Source organism: Macaca thibetana, chromosome 8, assembly GCF_024542745.1.
Source record: "Macaca thibetana thibetana isolate TM-01 chromosome 8, ASM2454274v1, whole genome shotgun sequence".
NCBI lineage: Eukaryota > Metazoa > Chordata > Mammalia > Primates > Cercopithecidae > Macaca > Macaca thibetana.
Genome location: NC_065585.1, coordinates 64125705 through 64142948, shown reverse-complemented (window position 1 = coordinate 64142948; position 17244 = coordinate 64125705). Strand labels below are relative to the sequence as shown.

At 38.6% G+C, this 17244-nt stretch overlaps 1 protein-coding gene across 3 annotated transcripts in view; it reads right to left on the bottom strand.

Moving 5' to 3' along the window:
* Positions 1–17244, bottom strand: part of ZNF704 (zinc finger protein 704) — a 299359-nt gene that overhangs the window by 165558 nt on the left and 116557 nt on the right. The window lies entirely within an intron of this gene.

The following is a 17244-nucleotide window of genomic DNA, read 5'->3' as shown; positions in this document are numbered from 1 at the left end:
TAGCATTCTGCCCATGCCCTCCCCCCAGATAAACTCCTGTTCTTCTCACAAACAAATGTATTCATTCCCCACACACCCCCCCATAGCTCCAAAGTCTTCACTGGTTCCAGGATCAACTCAAAAGTCCAAAGTCTCATCTGTGAAATCAAAATAAGTTATCTACTTCCAAGATACAATGGCAGGACAGGTATAGAGTGGACATTCCCATTTGAAAAGGAAGAAGACTGGGTGTGGTGGCTCATGCTTGTAATCCCGGCATACTGGAAGGCCAAGGCAAAAGGATAGCCTGAGCCCAAGAGTTTGAGATCAGCCTGGATAAACACTGTGAAAGAAAAGAAAAGAAAAGAAGAAAGAAACAAAGAAAGAAGAGAAAAGAAAGAGAGAAGAAAAAAGAAAAGAGAGAGAGAAAGAGAGAAGGAGAAAGGGAAAGGGAAGGAAAAGAAAAGAAGGAAAAGAAGGAAGGAAGGAAAGAGAGAAAGAAAAGAAAAGAAAAGCAGGGAGGCAGGCAAGCAAGCAAGCAAGCAAGCAAGCAAGCAAGCAAGCAAGCAAGCAAGCAAAGGAGGGAATAGCCCAAAAGACAGTGGTAACAGGCCCCAGGTTAGTCTGAAGCCCAAGAGGGTAAACATCAAATCATAAAGCTGGAGAATAATCTCCCTTGACTCCACATCCAGCATCCTGTGTATACTAGTATGGAAGTTGGGGCCCCAGAGCCTTGGGCAGCTCTGTCCCCACCGCTTTCCTGGGTTCAGCCCATGCTTTAGCTTTCCCATGCTGGCACTGCACACAGGTAGCTCTATAGTTCTGGGGTCTTGGTATTGGCCCTGCTCCCACATCTCCACTAGGCAATGCCCTGATGGGAACTGTATGGCAAGTTGGAGCCCATATTTCTGCTTGGCATTGCCCTAGAAGGGGCTCTCTGCAGTGGCTCCACCCCTGCAACAAGTATTCTGCCTGAGTCCACAAGCTATATGACACATTCTTTGAAATCTAGGTGAAAGCTGCCACGCCTCCATATCTCTTGCATTCTGTGGGCCTGCACAATTAACATCATATGTATGCCTCCAAGGTTTTTACAGCTTGTACCTTTCAGAGTGGCAGGCTGAGTCACACCTGGTACCACTTGAATCACAGCTGGGGTGGTCAAGGAGTGCTGAGGCTAGAATGTAGGGAGCAGAGACCTGCCGGGACCCTGGGCAGGAAGCCCATGGAGGGTGTCCCGGGTTTGTCTGGCAAAACTATTTTGCCTTCCTAGGCCTCTGGGCCCATGATGGGAGACGCAGCTTCAAAGATGTCTAAAATGTCTTCAGGGTCTTTCTTCTAGTCTCTTAGTCATCCCTTCTCTCTGTACTGATCTCCTCAGTAAAGGTCACTGAAAAAAAAAGCATGTTCTCCTGAACATGTTTTTTCACTCTTTACAAGGCCAGGATAAGAGTTTTCCAAATCCTTCTGCTTTGCTTCTTTTTTGATTATAAATTCCATTTTAAGTCATTTTTTCCCTCTCACAGCTTAATGTAAGTGGTTAAAGGTAGCCATGCAGCAGCCTGATGTTTTACTGCTTCAGCATATCTTCTGCCAGATATCTTAATCCATGGATCTTTTTTGCTCTTTAGTTTTTCATTTTAATTTTTAAAATTTTTAAATTTTGTGGGTATATAGTAGGTGTATCAGGTTCTACATTCTATAATGTCCTTAGGCATGGACACAATGCAGCCAAGTTCTTTGTCAGTTTATAACAAGAAGGGCCATTACACGTTTCCAATACCTTGTTTCTCAGTTCCATCTGAAACTTCATTGTAATGGCCTTTAGTGTCCATTTTTCTTTCTTTTCTTTTCTTTTCTTTTTTCTTCTCTTGAGATGGAGTTCTGCTCTTGTTACCCAGGCTGGAGTACAATGGCACGATCTTAGCTCACCACAACCTCCACCTCCCAGGTTCAAGCAATTCTCCTCCCTCAGCCTCCCAAGTAGCTGGGATTACAGGCATTAGTCACCACATCTGGCTAATTTTGTATTTTTACTAGAGACAGGTTTTCCTCATGTTGGTCAGGCTGGTCTCGAACTCTTGACCTCAGGTGATCCGCCTGCCTCGGCCTCCCAAAGTGCTGGGATTACAGGCATGAGCCCCCGCGCCTGGCCCTAGTGTCCATATTTCTATCAGAATTCTGGTCATGACCACTTACCCAATCTCTAAGAAAATCCAAACTTACCCTAGTCTTCTTGTCTTCCAAGCCTTCACCAGAATCTAGGCTTTGTCTAGCCTGCTCCTCAAAATTCTTCCAAGCCTCTGCTCATTACTCAGTTCCAAAGCTGCTTTCATATTTTCAGGAATTTGATATCAGCAACACCCCTTTCTCAGTACCTTTTTCTGTCTTAGTCCATTTTCTGTTGCTTATAACAGAATACCTGAAACTGAATAATTTATAAAGAAAAGAAATTTATTTCTTACAGTTATGCAGGCTGAGAAGTCCAAGGTTTAGGCCCCATATCTGGTGAGGGCCTTCTTGCTGGTGGGAACTCTTTACAGAGTCCCAAAGTGGCTCATGGCATGACATGGCAAAAGAGTCTGAGTGTACTAGATCAGGTCTCTCTTCCTCTCCTTATAAAGCCATGAGTTCCACTCCTGTGATAAACTGTTAATCCACTGGCCCATTAATCCATTGATCCATGAATAGAATTAGCCATTCACCTCTTAAAGGCCTCACTTCTCAAAACTGCCACCTTGGGGATTAAGTTTCAATATGAATTTTTGAAATGGACAAACATTCAAACTACAGGAACTGGAAATTACGATTAACATTTCAAATTGTTGGATTCTAGACAATAATACATATAAAAACTTGCAAGGAATAGTTATGCAATATTTATTTTGCAATATGCTGAACTATTAAATCATAAATTGTTTTACAATTGAATTGCTCTTTTAATTTTTAGACCTGAACTCTGAAGTAAAGGCTTATTTCCCTTGAGTCTAGCCAATACTTAATGATGCATCCTGAGGTTTCTTGATTGTCCAGGTAGAAGGGATTTTAAGAGTTTGACTGATATAAGTACCCAAAATAGCCACTGGTACTCTACCTCCAGGTACAGGAAAAACTGAGGCAGCTAGGGTTTGGAGCAGACCCCTAGCAAACCACAATAGTCCTACAGGACAGTGGCTTGACTGTTAAAAGAAAAACAAACAAAGAACAACAATGACAACAACATCAACAGAAAAGACCCCACAAAAACCCCATTCAAAGGTCAGCAACCTCAAAGATCAAAGGTAAAGATGCCCACAATGATGAGAAAGAATCAATGCAAAAACGCTGAAAACTCAAAAAGCCAGACTGCCTTTTCTCCTCCAAATGACCGCAACACCTCTCCAGCAAAGGCAAAGAACTGGGCTGAGGCTGAGATGGTTGAATTGACAGAAGTAGACTTCAGAAAGTGGGTAATAACAACAAACTTCACTGAGCTAAAGAAGCATGTTATAACCCAATGCAAAGAAGCTAAGAGTCATAAAAAAAAAAAATTCAGGAGCTGATAGCCAGAATATCTAGTTTAGAGAGGAACATAACCAGTCTGATGGAGCTGAAAAAAACAACACAAGAACTTCACAATGCAATCATAAGTATCAAGAGCAGAATAGACCAAGCAGAGGAAAGAATGTCGAGCTTGAAGATGATCTTTCTGAAATAAGACAGGCAGACAAGAATAGAGAAAAAAGAATGAAAAAGAATAAACAAAATCTCCAAGAAATATGGGATTATGTAAGGAGACTGAATCTATGACTGATTTGGGTATCTAAAAGAGATGGGGAGAATGGAACCAAGTTGGAAAATATATTTCAGGATATCATCCAGGAGAACTTGCCCAACCTAGAAAGACAGGTCAACATTCAAATTCAGGAAATGTAGAGAACCCCAGTAGGATAATGCATGAGAGGATCAACCCCAAGACACATAATCATTAGATTTTCAAAGGCTGAAACGAAAGAAAAAGTGTTAAGGGCAGTCAGAAAGGCAAGGTCACCTACAAAGGGAAGCCCATCAGACTAACTTAAGTGGACCTGTCAGCAGAAACCCTACAAGCCAGAAAAGCTTGAGGGCCAATATCCAAAATTCTTAAAGAAAAAATTTTCAACCCAGAATGTCATATCTGGCCAAATTAAACTGCATAAGCAAAGGAGAAATAAGATCCTTTTCAGACAAGCAAATGCTGAGGGAATTCATCACCACCAGGCCTGCCTTGCAATAGCTTCTGAGGGAAGCACTAAATATGAAGAGGAAAAACTGTTACTAGCCACTACAAAAACACATTGAAGTACACAGATCAGTGGCACTATGAAGCAACCACATAAACAGGTCTGCAAAACAACCAGCTAGCATCATGATGACAGGATCAAATTCATACATAACAATACTAACCTTAAACTTAAATGGGCTAAATATCCCAATTAAAAGACACAGAATGGCAAGCTAGATAAAGAGCCAAGACCCATCAGTATGCTGTATTCAAGAGCCCCATCTCAAGGCCAAAGACACACATAGGCTCAAAATAAAGGGATGGAGGAAAATGTTCCAAGCAAATGGAACACAGAAGAAAGCAGGTGTTACAATCCTAGTTCCTGACAAAACAGACTTTAAACCAACAAAGATCATAAAAGACAAAGAACGGCATTACATAATGGTAATGTTAAAGCATTTGATTCAACACAAAGAGATAACTATCCTAAATATATATGCACCCAATACAGGAGAACCCAGATTCATAAAGCAAGTTCTTAAGAGACCTACAAAGAGACTTAGACTCTCACATAATAATAGTGAGAGACTCTGACACCCCACTGACAATATTAGACAGATCATCAAGACAGAAATTAACAAAGACATTCAGGACTTGAACTCAGCTCTGGATCAAGCGTTCCTAATAGATATCTACAAAACTCTCCACTCCGAAACAATGGAATATACACTCTTCTCATGACCACATGGCACTTACTCTAAAATTGATCACATAATCAGAAATAAAAACACTCCACAGCAAATACAAAATAACTGATATCATGCCAGTCTCTCAGACCACAGCACAATCAAATTAGAACTCAAGATTAAGAAATTCACTCAAAATCACACAACTACATGGAAATTGAACAACCTGCTTGTGAATGACTGTTAGTTAAATAATGAAATTAAGGCAGAAATCAAGAAGTTATTTGGAACTAATGAGAACAAAGAGACAACACACCAGAATCTCTGCGACGCAGCTAAAGCAATGTTAAGAGGAAATTTATAGCACTAAATGCCCACATCAAAAAGCTAGAAAGTTCTCAAGTTAACAACCTAAAAGAACTAAATCACAACTAAAAGAACTAGAGAACCAAGAGCAAATAAAACCCAAAGCTAGCAGAAGACAAGAAATAACCAAGATCAGAGCTGAACTGAAGGAGATAGAGACATTAAAAACTCTTCAAAAACATAATGAATCCAGGAGCCGATTTTTTGAAAAAAAATAATAAAATGGATAGATGGTTAGACCAGATTAATAAAGAAGAAAAGAGAGACAAATCAAATAAACACAATCAGAAATGATAACAGGGATATCACCACTGACCCCACAGAAACATAAACAACCATCAGAGAAGACCATAAACACTTCTATGCACATCAACTAGAAAATCTAGAAGAAATGGATAAATTCCTGGATGTATACACCCTCCCAAGATGGAACCAGGAAGAAACAGAATCCCTGAATAGACCAATAACAATTCTGAACTTGAGGCAGTAAAAAAAAAAAAAAAAAAGAAAGAAAGAAAAAAAAAGGCCCAGGACCAGGATTCACAGCTAAACTCTACCAGAGGTACAAAGAAGAGCTGGTACTATTTCTACTGAAACTATTCCAAAAAACTGAAAAGGAGGGACTCCTCCCTAACTCATTCTATGAGGCCAGCATCATCCTGATATCAAAACCTGGCAAGAGACACAACAAAAACAAAAAAACTTCAAGCCAATATTCTAGATGAACATCGATGCAAAGATCCTCAATTAAATACTGACAAATGCAACCCAGCAGCACATCAAAAAGCTTATCCACCACAATCAAGTTGGCTTCATCTGCAGGATGCAAGGTCGGTTCAGCATACACAAACCGATAAATGTGATTCATCACATAAACAAAACTAAAGACAAAAACCACACAATTATCTCAATAGACGCAGAAAAGGCCTTGGATAAAATTCAAGATCCCTTCATGTTAAAAACTCTCAATAAACTAGATATTGAAGGCACATACCTCAAAATAGTAAGAGCCATAAATGACAAATCCACAGCCAATATCATACTGAATGGGCAAAAGCTGGAAGCATTCCCCTTGAAAACCAACACAAGACAAGTAAGGCATCTCTCACTACTCCTGTTCAACACAGTATTGGAAGTTATGGCCAGGACAATCAGACAAAAGAATGAAATAAAGGTATTCAAATAGGAAGAGAGGAAGTCAAATTATCTTTGTTTGCAGATGACAAGATCCTATATCTAGAAAATCCCATCGTCTCAGCCCAAAAGCTTCTCAAGCCAATAAGCAACTTCAGCAAAGTCTCAAGATAAAAAAAATCAATGTGCAAAAATCACTAGCATTCCTATAGAGCAACAGCAGGTAAGCAGAGAGCCAAATTATGAATGAACTCTCATTCACAATTGCTACAAAAAGAATAAAATACCTAGGAATACAGATAACAAGGGAAGTGAGAACTCTTCAAGAAGAAATACAAACTACTGCTCAAAGAAATCAGAGGACACAAACAAATGGAAAAACATTCCATGCTCATGGATAGGAAGAATCTGTACCATTAAAATGGCCATATTGCACAAAGTAATCTCTAGATTCAATCCTATTCCCTTTAAACTACCATTGACATTCTTCATAGAATTAGAAAAAACTATTTTAAATTTCATATGGACTGAGAAAAGCCCAAATAGCCAAGACAGTCCTAAGTAAAATGAACAAAGCTGGAGGCATCACACTACCCATCTTCAAACTATACCTCAAGTAACCAAAACAGCATGGTACTGGTACAAGAACAGACACACAGACCAGCGGAACAGAATAGAGAACTCAGAAATAAGACTGCAAACCTACAACCATCTGATCTTTAACATACCTGACAAAAACAAGCAATGGGGAAAGAATTCCCTATTTAATAAATGGTGCTAGGAGAACTGGCTAGCCATACGCAGAATATTAAAACTGGACCCCTTCCTTATACCATATACAAAAATTAACTCAAGATGGATTAAAGACTTAAATGTAAAGCCAAAATTATAAAATCCCTAGAAGAAAATCTAGGAAATACAATTCAGGACACAGGTACGGGCAGAGATTTCATGGTGAAAACACCAAAAGCAATTGGAACACAAGCAAAAATTGACAAATGGGATCTAATTAAACTAAAGAGCTTCTGTACAGCAAAAGAAACTATCATCAGAGTGAACACACAACCTACAGAACAGAAGAAAAATTTTTGCAATCTATCTATCTGACAAAGGCCTAATATCCAGGTTACAAGGAACTCAAGCAAATTTAGAAGAAACAAAAAAGTCCATTAAAAAGCGGGCAAAGAACGTGAAAAGACATCTCTCAAAAGAAGACATCCATGTGGCCAACCAACATATGAAAAAAAACTCAACGTCACTGATCATTAGAGAAATGCAAATCAAATCCATAATGAGGTACCATCTCACACCATTCAGAATGGCCATTAAAAAGTTAAAGAACAATAGATGTTGGTGAGGTTGCAGAGAAAAAAGAATGCTTTACACTGTTGGGAGTGTAAATTAGTTAAACCGTTGTGGAAGACAGTATGGCAATTCCTTGATGGAAATACTATTTTTCCATCAAGAAGCAGAAATACCATTTAGAAGCAGAAATACCATTTAACCCAGCAATCCCTTTACTGGCTATATACTCAAGGGAATATAAATTATTCTATTATAAAGACACATGCATGCATATGTTCATTGCAGCACTATTCACAATAGCAAAGACATGAAATCAACCTAAATGCCTGTCAATTATAGACTGAATAAAGAAAATGTGATAAATATACACCATGGAATACTATGCAGCCATGAAAATGAATGAGATTATGTCCTTTGCAGGGACATGGATGGAGATGGAAGCCATTATCCTCAGCAAACTAACGCAGGAACAGAAAACCGAACACCACATCATGTTCTTACTTATAAGTGGGAGCTGAAGGATGAGAACACATGGACACATGGTGGGGAAAAACACACATTGGGGCCTGTCGGAGTGGGAGATGGGAGGAGGAAGAGCATCAGGAAGAACAGTTAATGGATACCAGGTTTAATATCTAGGTGATGGATGATCTGCATAGCAAACCACCATGGCACATGTTTACCTCTGTAACAAACCTGTACATCCTGCACATGTACCCCTGAACTTAAACTAAAAGTTGAAGAAAAAAAAAAAGCCATTTTAACACCAAAAATGCAAAGCTGTTCATCTGGCTGAAAATTTCATCACGGATTGGCGGAGTGAGGGACCTGCAGTATATTACTTGATTTTTCTATTAATTCCTTATTTCTAATCACCATTGCAGTCAACATGGTAGTGACTACTAGGGTTTATTACCCTTCCTTTTAGAATGCTACTCAAATGTATCTATAAATATCCTTATCAAACTGTAAAAATTAAATATCTTACCCCTGAAGTAGGCAAGGACTAGGTAAATAAATCCTTACCTTTCATCAACAGGCCAATTAGTTGACTGCTGTGCAAGTTTCAAGCTTGGGGACCCATCTTATCACTTAACAGAATTATTATTGTCTTTTAAGTAGTCATCCCCTGCTTTTCCCTAGCACTTCTAGCTTGTGATGCTGTAGCTCTGGGGAACACAGAGAACAAACTGGAGCAAGAAAATTGCTGTTTTTTTTGTAAGATACTGCATCATATTCCCAAGCACACAACCTGGAATCCATACCTACTCAATTCCAGGGACTTTGGTGACAAGTCACCACAGCCATCAACTACCTTATCAATTCTGCAATTATGGGGGACCCAGCCTTGAGTTAACATCTTTTCTTAGATAACAGGAAACATTACTTAGGAGTAATTTCACTTACCTAAGAGAAATGTAGAAAGTCCCTGAAAGTCAAGGAACAAACATACAAAACTAGATATCTTTTTTTCACTGTAGGATTTTTACTTTTTTTCTTTCTCATGAATTTTAACAAAATTTATTCATTTGTTTTTGGTGTCCAAAAGGCACAGGAATAAGAAACAAAGAAAAACAGTTTGGTGTTCTACCCACCAAATTAAGCATCACATTTTCCAAGATTGATCATAATTCTGATTATAGCAAAAATGCCCTGTTATTTCCTAGCATGGTCATATTTACATGAAAATATGCCTGACTTTGATTTTTAGTTGTCCTCTCTCACCCTAGGATTCTCACTCGGCTCCCGTACGTCTGCAGACAGCAATGCACCACACTGGTTGCATTGATCTCTCCCTAAGCTGCCACCTGCCATCGCCTCCCACCTTTGATCCCTTGCCATCATCAGTGTCTTCAAACAGCACTGCTGTGTTCTGCCTGCAAAAACAAGCATACTCCTCAGTGGAAAAATACCACATTCCAGCTTGGTGAAGCAGGTGGTGTGTTTCATAGGATGGAGCAGAAAGTAGCATCTCTTCTCAAACAAGAAGGAAGACTATTAGCACATCAGCACAGAAAGTCGTGCATGATGAATTTTAAGTGCTGCTTCACAAATGAAAATGTGGTAAAGTTTGAAAAATCAGCTTTGAAAATGTATTAAGTCCATTATTCAAACCCAAAGTCTTAACTTTTTTAAAAAACCCATTTTCCCATCTTTCAAATAAGGAGGATGGAGTAGATGATGTTCAAGATGCTCAAACTTCTTTTTGCTCCGTGAGATCTAAAACCTGATCTTGGCATCACATAATGACCATCACAGTCAACACTGCTCACAACATATACAATGGGATGCCTGGTATGTTTTACAGCTATTATCTGGACTAAATATCCCATTTCATTTCTAGCCTAGGTAGGCAGAAGATGAAAAGGTTTGTGTTTTTTTCTTTGTGTGGACAATTGGAATTAATGTAATTAAATTACTCAGAGTCTGGGAAATGAAGAAGCAACAAACGTACTTGAACATCAGAGTTTCTGCTACAGGCTCAGAAGAACTCAGTTTTTATTTAATTTCTATTCTTGGAAGAAGGTTCTTTTTTTCCATGAAGGCTCACTCCTCTGAAGCTAAATAGGACCAAATGGAGCTTCAATAACATGGAGACCAAATCCTACAACCAAGAGTGGGAGCTGTCCCATGCCACAGACACAGCCTTGCAAATGCAGGGAATTCTGCCTGATTCTGACTAGGACTGGCAAAGAAAAAGAGAGCAGCATCCTCATGACAAAGGCCTCAGCGACTGGGTCACTTCTAACTGTGACAACTGCAATACAGGGCCATACGTCCTCCAGCTGATACCATGTACACACAAAGAAATTACTTTTCATTTTTGCATGGTTTTCCCACACACTGCTAAAATGACCAAAGCAGATACTCTACAGTTTTGCTACATATGCAGGAGCAACCTTGCAAACTAGTGTGGTTTCATTTTTGAGATCAAAGGAAGCCGACATTAGACTGTCAGCTCAGCTGGGTATGATTCCATAGGGAATACGAGCACTATAATTCCATTGTAATAACGTCTTCCTTTATTTACAAGGATGGCAATAGAAGGAATGACTCAATATAGACAATTCCGAGCCCTGAAACATCATGCACATCAATGACAAGCTATGGAAGCCTGTTCCTTACTGGTCTCTTGCTTGCCCAGAGGGTAGGAGATAACCCTTCTTCTAGGTGACACATCCAGGAGGGTCCAGCGGCTGCTGCATGTCACTGCTGAGTCGAGTCTGCCATTGTGTGATGAATTAGGCAGAAAGTCCTCAGCCAATGCTAATGGCTACGAAGCCATTTCATCAGATTCTTACCCAGTGAAAAGGTGGTTTTTTAAAATAATGAGAAAAAAAGCTTACTGAATTCTTTAGAGCATAGGCCTTGGGACAGCATACCACAACTGTTACTTCTAAGTGGGTATCCAATAAACATTTCTAATTGACCAAAAAAAAAAAAGTTAACAGTGAACCAATATTTACAGGAAAAAAAGTGTTCAATATATGCACTCGTTTAGCTTAAGAAAGGGTCAGCTCTGCTTAATCTATTTCTTTTGTTTGCATTAAAAAAGTATAAAAACGTAAATGTGTATGTATATTTATATTCATATTTTTATATGTATATGTAGTACACTATTATCTGATCCATTGAGAGAAAATGACCTGTCTTTTTACATCTGTTACTGCAGTTACAAAAGTATTAACAATTTAATAAGTAATATCATAAACTAACACTTGTTAAACATAGGTTAAATATTTTCAAAGCCACAAAATGGGCTTTTACCTTGTTTTAATCTTAGCAGATTGTTAGGCATCTTTCTAGTTTTGAAGGAGGCAGTGAAATCCCAAACATTCTTGGTTTTCTCTATTCAGCCTGATCTTATCCAATCTAAAGGAGAAACAGGTTATTCCACCAGCTTTGGACAAACAGTGTGGGGAGAAAGGAAACTCTTTGGCTGCAAGGCTAGTTCCTGTGTGGCAGAGGTACATGAGGTGTCTGGCCTGTCCACATGTGGGATAAGTCAAAAGACCTCCTTAAGATCAAGGAGCAGCAGAACTCCACAATTCCTCCCTCCTAACTACCAGTTTAATTTACTAAACTATTTTATCTCCAATGTGGAAACACACTTTCCAAGAACTCTCTTGTTCTCTGAAATTATATTCCTCCCAAAATTACCTGCAACTGAAGGTAGATTGTTTTTTCAGTTGTAGATCTTATTATACTTTGTTTAAATTGCCTACAAAGAAAGGGACAGTTAATTAATTGAATGTGAAGATGAATTTGAGGCTTAACACATTGGTGGTGAATCACAAAGTGCATCTCTTTTTAGGTTTGTAGCAACATCAACTCCACATGTTAATTTTCAAGTTTTAACATTATTTGTGGATATGTGTAAAATATGACTACACCGTTTGTTAGGAATGAGTCAAAAGAGAAACTTGTTAGTCCTGAAAAATAAACATGCGGAGAACACAATTCTTAAATATAGCTTTAATGGGAGGTGATGCATTCTATTATGGTTAAGAAGCACAACAGAGGCTAAATGCTATGCTCCCCATGGTCCCTCCTTACAAATGTGGTGCAGCTGTCTGGTACTTTCAATGCGATCATTTGATACAATCATTAACGCTAGCTACCTGCTTAGTATTTGCAAAATTACATTGCATGTGCAAAGAATTGAGGTGATATTTTGAAAACCACATAGTTAATGTATTTATCAACTGTGGTTAGAAAGAACAATTCCTCCAAAAACAGTTCACAATTACCAGTGTTCAAGATAGGTTGTTTTATTCAGTAGCCTTTGATGAATCTGGTAAAGTCTGATCACATCCAACTGTCATTAAAGATTAGGGTTATCCTGGAATAATCAATCCCAAAGAACAAAAATACATGTTTCTACAAAGATTTGATAAAATCTCGCATCCAGCTGGGTGTACTGGCTCACATCTGTAATCCCAGCACTTTGGGAGGCCAAGGTGGGCAGATCACTTGAGGTCAGGAGTTCTAGACCAGCTTGGCCAACATGGTGAAACCCTGTCTCTATTAAAAACACAGAAGTTAGCCAGGCGTGGTGGCATACACCTGCAGTCCCAGCTACTTGGGAGGGTGAGGTAGGAGAATCGCTTGAACCTGGGAAGTGGAGGTTGAAGTAAGCTGAGATCGTGCCACTGCATTCTAGCCTGGCGACAAAAATGAGTGAGACTTCATTTCAAAAACAAAACAAAACAAAACAAAACCCTCACATCCTGTAGACAAAAGCCACATTTCACTTAAAAAAAAATGTGATAGCAAATTGGATGCAAAAATAGCAGATGACCTTATAAGATGTTATTCTTAGAAAAGGGCAGCAACATTAGGCAATCTATTATGAGATGAATACTATTTTTGTGGTTAAGAAAGCAGAGTTCATGAGCTTCCTTGAAGAAGTGTTTGCCAAATCCAGCTAAAACAAACCCTTAGCAGGAGAGAGCAAAAAAATCTTTTCATAATTTAGAAATTAAGCTGTACAAGCAAAGCTTGCCTTGAGAAATGCCAATGTATGAAAATCAAGATGTAGAGAGGTAGTTATACATATTAAAACAAAATGCAATAAAATAGCAAGCACTTCTAGTACATTTATTTACAACATGACTATGGTTTGACTAAGTTGGTCCACATACCATTCTTTATATATATACTTATTGTTTATTTGATTTTTGCTCAAAGTATGCAGGTCTTTGTTAAAGGGATCTTAAATTCAAGATGTCTTAGAACAAACTTCTGATTTCCCTCCACTCATATCTACTTTCTTTTGTATTACTCCTGAATTATTATTTTTATATTGGCACCACCAACCATTTTCTCCATCCAGCTGCCCAAGCCAGCATTTCTGACACCATCCTGAGTACCCTCTTCATCCTTACTAAGCTCCCTACCGGCTTTATCCTCACCATGGCCTCTTGAACATAGCCTTCTTCTTTGTTGCTTTTGTACTGGCCAAAGGTTTCACAATTACTTCTCTCAGATTTCTACATCTGCCTCTTAATTATTCTTTCTGCTTTCAGTGTCAACACTTGTATACACTCCCTGGCTCCTCATCCCCATAGGGTACCAGATGACATTTTTGAAATGCCAATCTTATGGTATCACCTGAACAGCTCTCCATCACCTAACAGATACAAATCAAATTCTAAAAGTATTCCAAGTTAAGCCTAACTCTCCAGCTTTATCCTTTATCATGTATCCACCCAGAGCTCTATTTATAGGAGAGAGGAAAAAGGCTAATATTTAAAAGAAGAATCAGTAACAGTTTAAGCCAGTAACAAAATAAATCCTTTGTACTTAGAAGTATTTAAAATATATATTTGACACATTTGTTGCATTTCCTAGTTTACAAGCAGTATGTATTAATGAGCCACATTTTTACAATACAAAAAAAGCATGAGCAAATGCATTCAGTGTGATAACTGTGGTCCAAATCTACAGTATGTTTACTTGGTATGTTTGAAACTGCTGTAATGGTAGCTACCGTGGGGCATGTCAAGAGTATCTGGTAATAACTAACGAGGCTCTCTCAAACTCTGGAAATGAAGCCTGCTTTTATGTTTTTAAAGAACCAGAACTGTGATAATACCCATTTAACCTTCCTTTGATTTAGATGGAATTTAAACATATTCACAATAACTATAATTGTACTAAACATCAGTTATGCACAACTAGGAGTCATTTCCCTTTACGGGACATACAGGAATCATGCTGCAGATTTCTAACTAAATCTGTTTAGTTCCAACTAATCCAGCTAAACACTGCCTGGCCCACAGTTAATGAAACACTTCCCTCCTTACCGTGGATGCTCTTCCCCGCCACCCCAAACCTCAAGAAACACTGCCATAGAAAGCTATGTTCCACCCCTAGCAGTGTGAGTGAGGCATTTTCTTCCTGTGTGTTAGAGTAGGAAAAGAGAGAGAGCAAGAGACCAACCACTGCCTTTGGAATAAATGAGATGTTGGACTGAAATGCAAAATTAACTTATGCTTTATTCTAAAGCTGCACTGTTCAATACAGCATCACTAGCCACGTGTGGCTATAGATCACTTGAAATGTGCCTAGTCCAAACTGAGATGTGCTATAAAATATATAGCAGATTTCTAAGATTTCACATGCAAAAAAAAAAAAAAGAATGGAAGGTGTCTTATTAATGACTTCTTATATTGATACATGTTCAAATAATGATATTTAAGATATACTGGGTTAAATAATGAGTTATTAAAATTATTTTGCCTGTTCCTTTTTCCTATTTTTTAATAAAAATTGTATTTACTTAGAAGCATTCAGAATGTCAACAAAACAGCTATACCTTTTTTTTTTTTTTGCGACTAGAGTGGTATTCGGTTAACAGAACAACTATTTCATATAAACTGTATCAGAGATAACTGAAGATGAAATAACTACCATCCCCATATATAACTCATTTGTGCTGTGCACCAAAAAGAACCTGTTTTAAATTTCCACGCCAATTTACAACCCCCATACTGTACCAGGCACGGTACAGCGCCTATCGAAAATATCACCAGGACAGGGCTATCTAAAGACATATGTGGTAGTGTGTTAACTGTACAAAAAAAGGCACTGTACAGTTTAAAAACAAATCTTACACAGCCTTATATTTCAATTTTCTTCTTTAAAAGGAGTGAGTTGTGTGCATGGGGGTTAATGCTCTACAGCAGGGGTCCTCAGTCACCCCCAACCCAAGAGTCTATGGCCTGTTAGGAACTGGGCTGCAAAGCAGAAGGTGAGCTGCAGCGGGCAAGTAAGCATTACCAACTGAGCTCCGCCTCCTGTCAGATCAGTGGTAGCATTAGATTCTCACAGGCACGTGAACCCTATTGTGAACTGCGCATGTGAGGGATCTAGTTTGCACACTCCTTATAATAATCTAATGATAAATGTAATGCACTTGAATCATCCCGAAACCATACCCCACCACCATGGAAAAACTGTCTGCCATGAAACTGGTCCCTGGTGCCAAAAAGGCCGGGGACTGCTGCTTTATAGACAAGGAAAAAAAAAAAACTGCAATAGAACCAATTGCATCATCATTGTCTTCTTCATCTTCCTCCTCCTCTTTATCTTCCTCCTCTTTCTTTTCTTTCCTTTTTTTTTTTTTTTTTTGGCCTTGATGACTCCCTTTTTTGAAAGTATCAGGCTTTCCTTTCAGTTCAAAATGCAGCAATATTCTTTCGGTATTTTTCCGGCAGCTTCGCAGTCGTCTTTTCTTAAGGCTGTTTGTCGTATGCAGCAGTGTCTTACCACATCTCTCCCAGTTTCTTCTCAACATCATCAATGGAGAGGCCAGGATGTTCTCCTTTGATTTTAGGGTGAAACTCAGAACAGAACAGAAGAAAGGTCAAAAGAGGTTTCTTGGGTGCGTGTCTCTGAGAAATTCTTAGAAAACTCTGAGAAGTTGATGGAAGCATCTGGGTGCTGCTTCCTGTTCTCCTCCCAACAAGTTTGCACAAAGAATGCATATGATGACTTTTTGCCTCTTGGCTTCTTAGGATTTTGCCTCTAGGCTTCTTAGGATCTCCTTTGCTCATGTTAAATTATTTTTCCTCAGCAAGGCAAGAGTCACCCAGTGCCCACCTGGCTCTCATTTGCCCTGGTACTGTCTCTATGGAGCTCAAAATACCACAATCACTATCTTTTTTTCCTATTTTCAATGTAGCTATTACAAATTTTTTTATATTATAGATATAGTTCACATTAAATTTCTATTAGACAGTGCTGCTTGAACGTTCTTATTAGATAAACAAACGACCAATATCTTGTTTATTACTTGCCTTTCTATATAATAAAAGCAGAGTACAGAATCCATACTGACAAGGGGAGATAAGAGTAGGAGGAAGAATCTCATTATTTCTATTTCTTGATTATTTACATTTTGAGCAGATATAAGGAGGAAAAAAATATGTTGCATCACATCTAAATGTAAACCTATTCTGCAGAGGCAACCTATGGCATGAGCATCACAAAAGTGGTATAATGGTACTCCTAAACACTTTGGAACATTCTCATATATCCAATCTGTGCAACAAAGCCAATGGTCCACCTTGTACGACAGTGCTACTGGTCCACCTGAAGTTTCAGTTTTAACTTTTCTCCATTTTGCTGCCAACGATGATTTACACAGAAGGACATTTACGAATTATCTAAGGACTCTTTGGAAGTGATACTTGCAAATACCCAAGCTTTGTTGATCCAGAGAGCATATCCTTCATTAATGGCAAAGTGACATAAATTATTATTTTAAAAATTCATATTGATAATCGGAATTCTAAATTCGCAATGCCATTCTAAACAGGTGGCACATTATAATCTAACACTAATGTGTGCTTATAATAAAGAGCTTATAGTACACAGAAAATTATGAATTTTGAATGTCATTTTTAACACCAACCAAAAGAAGAAGAGTGTAACATTCTCTTTAAAACACACACACACACACACCGCTCCGGAGCGTCTGGAGGAGGCAGGTGCAGGTACGGGCGGCGCCGGCTCAGGGGCTGC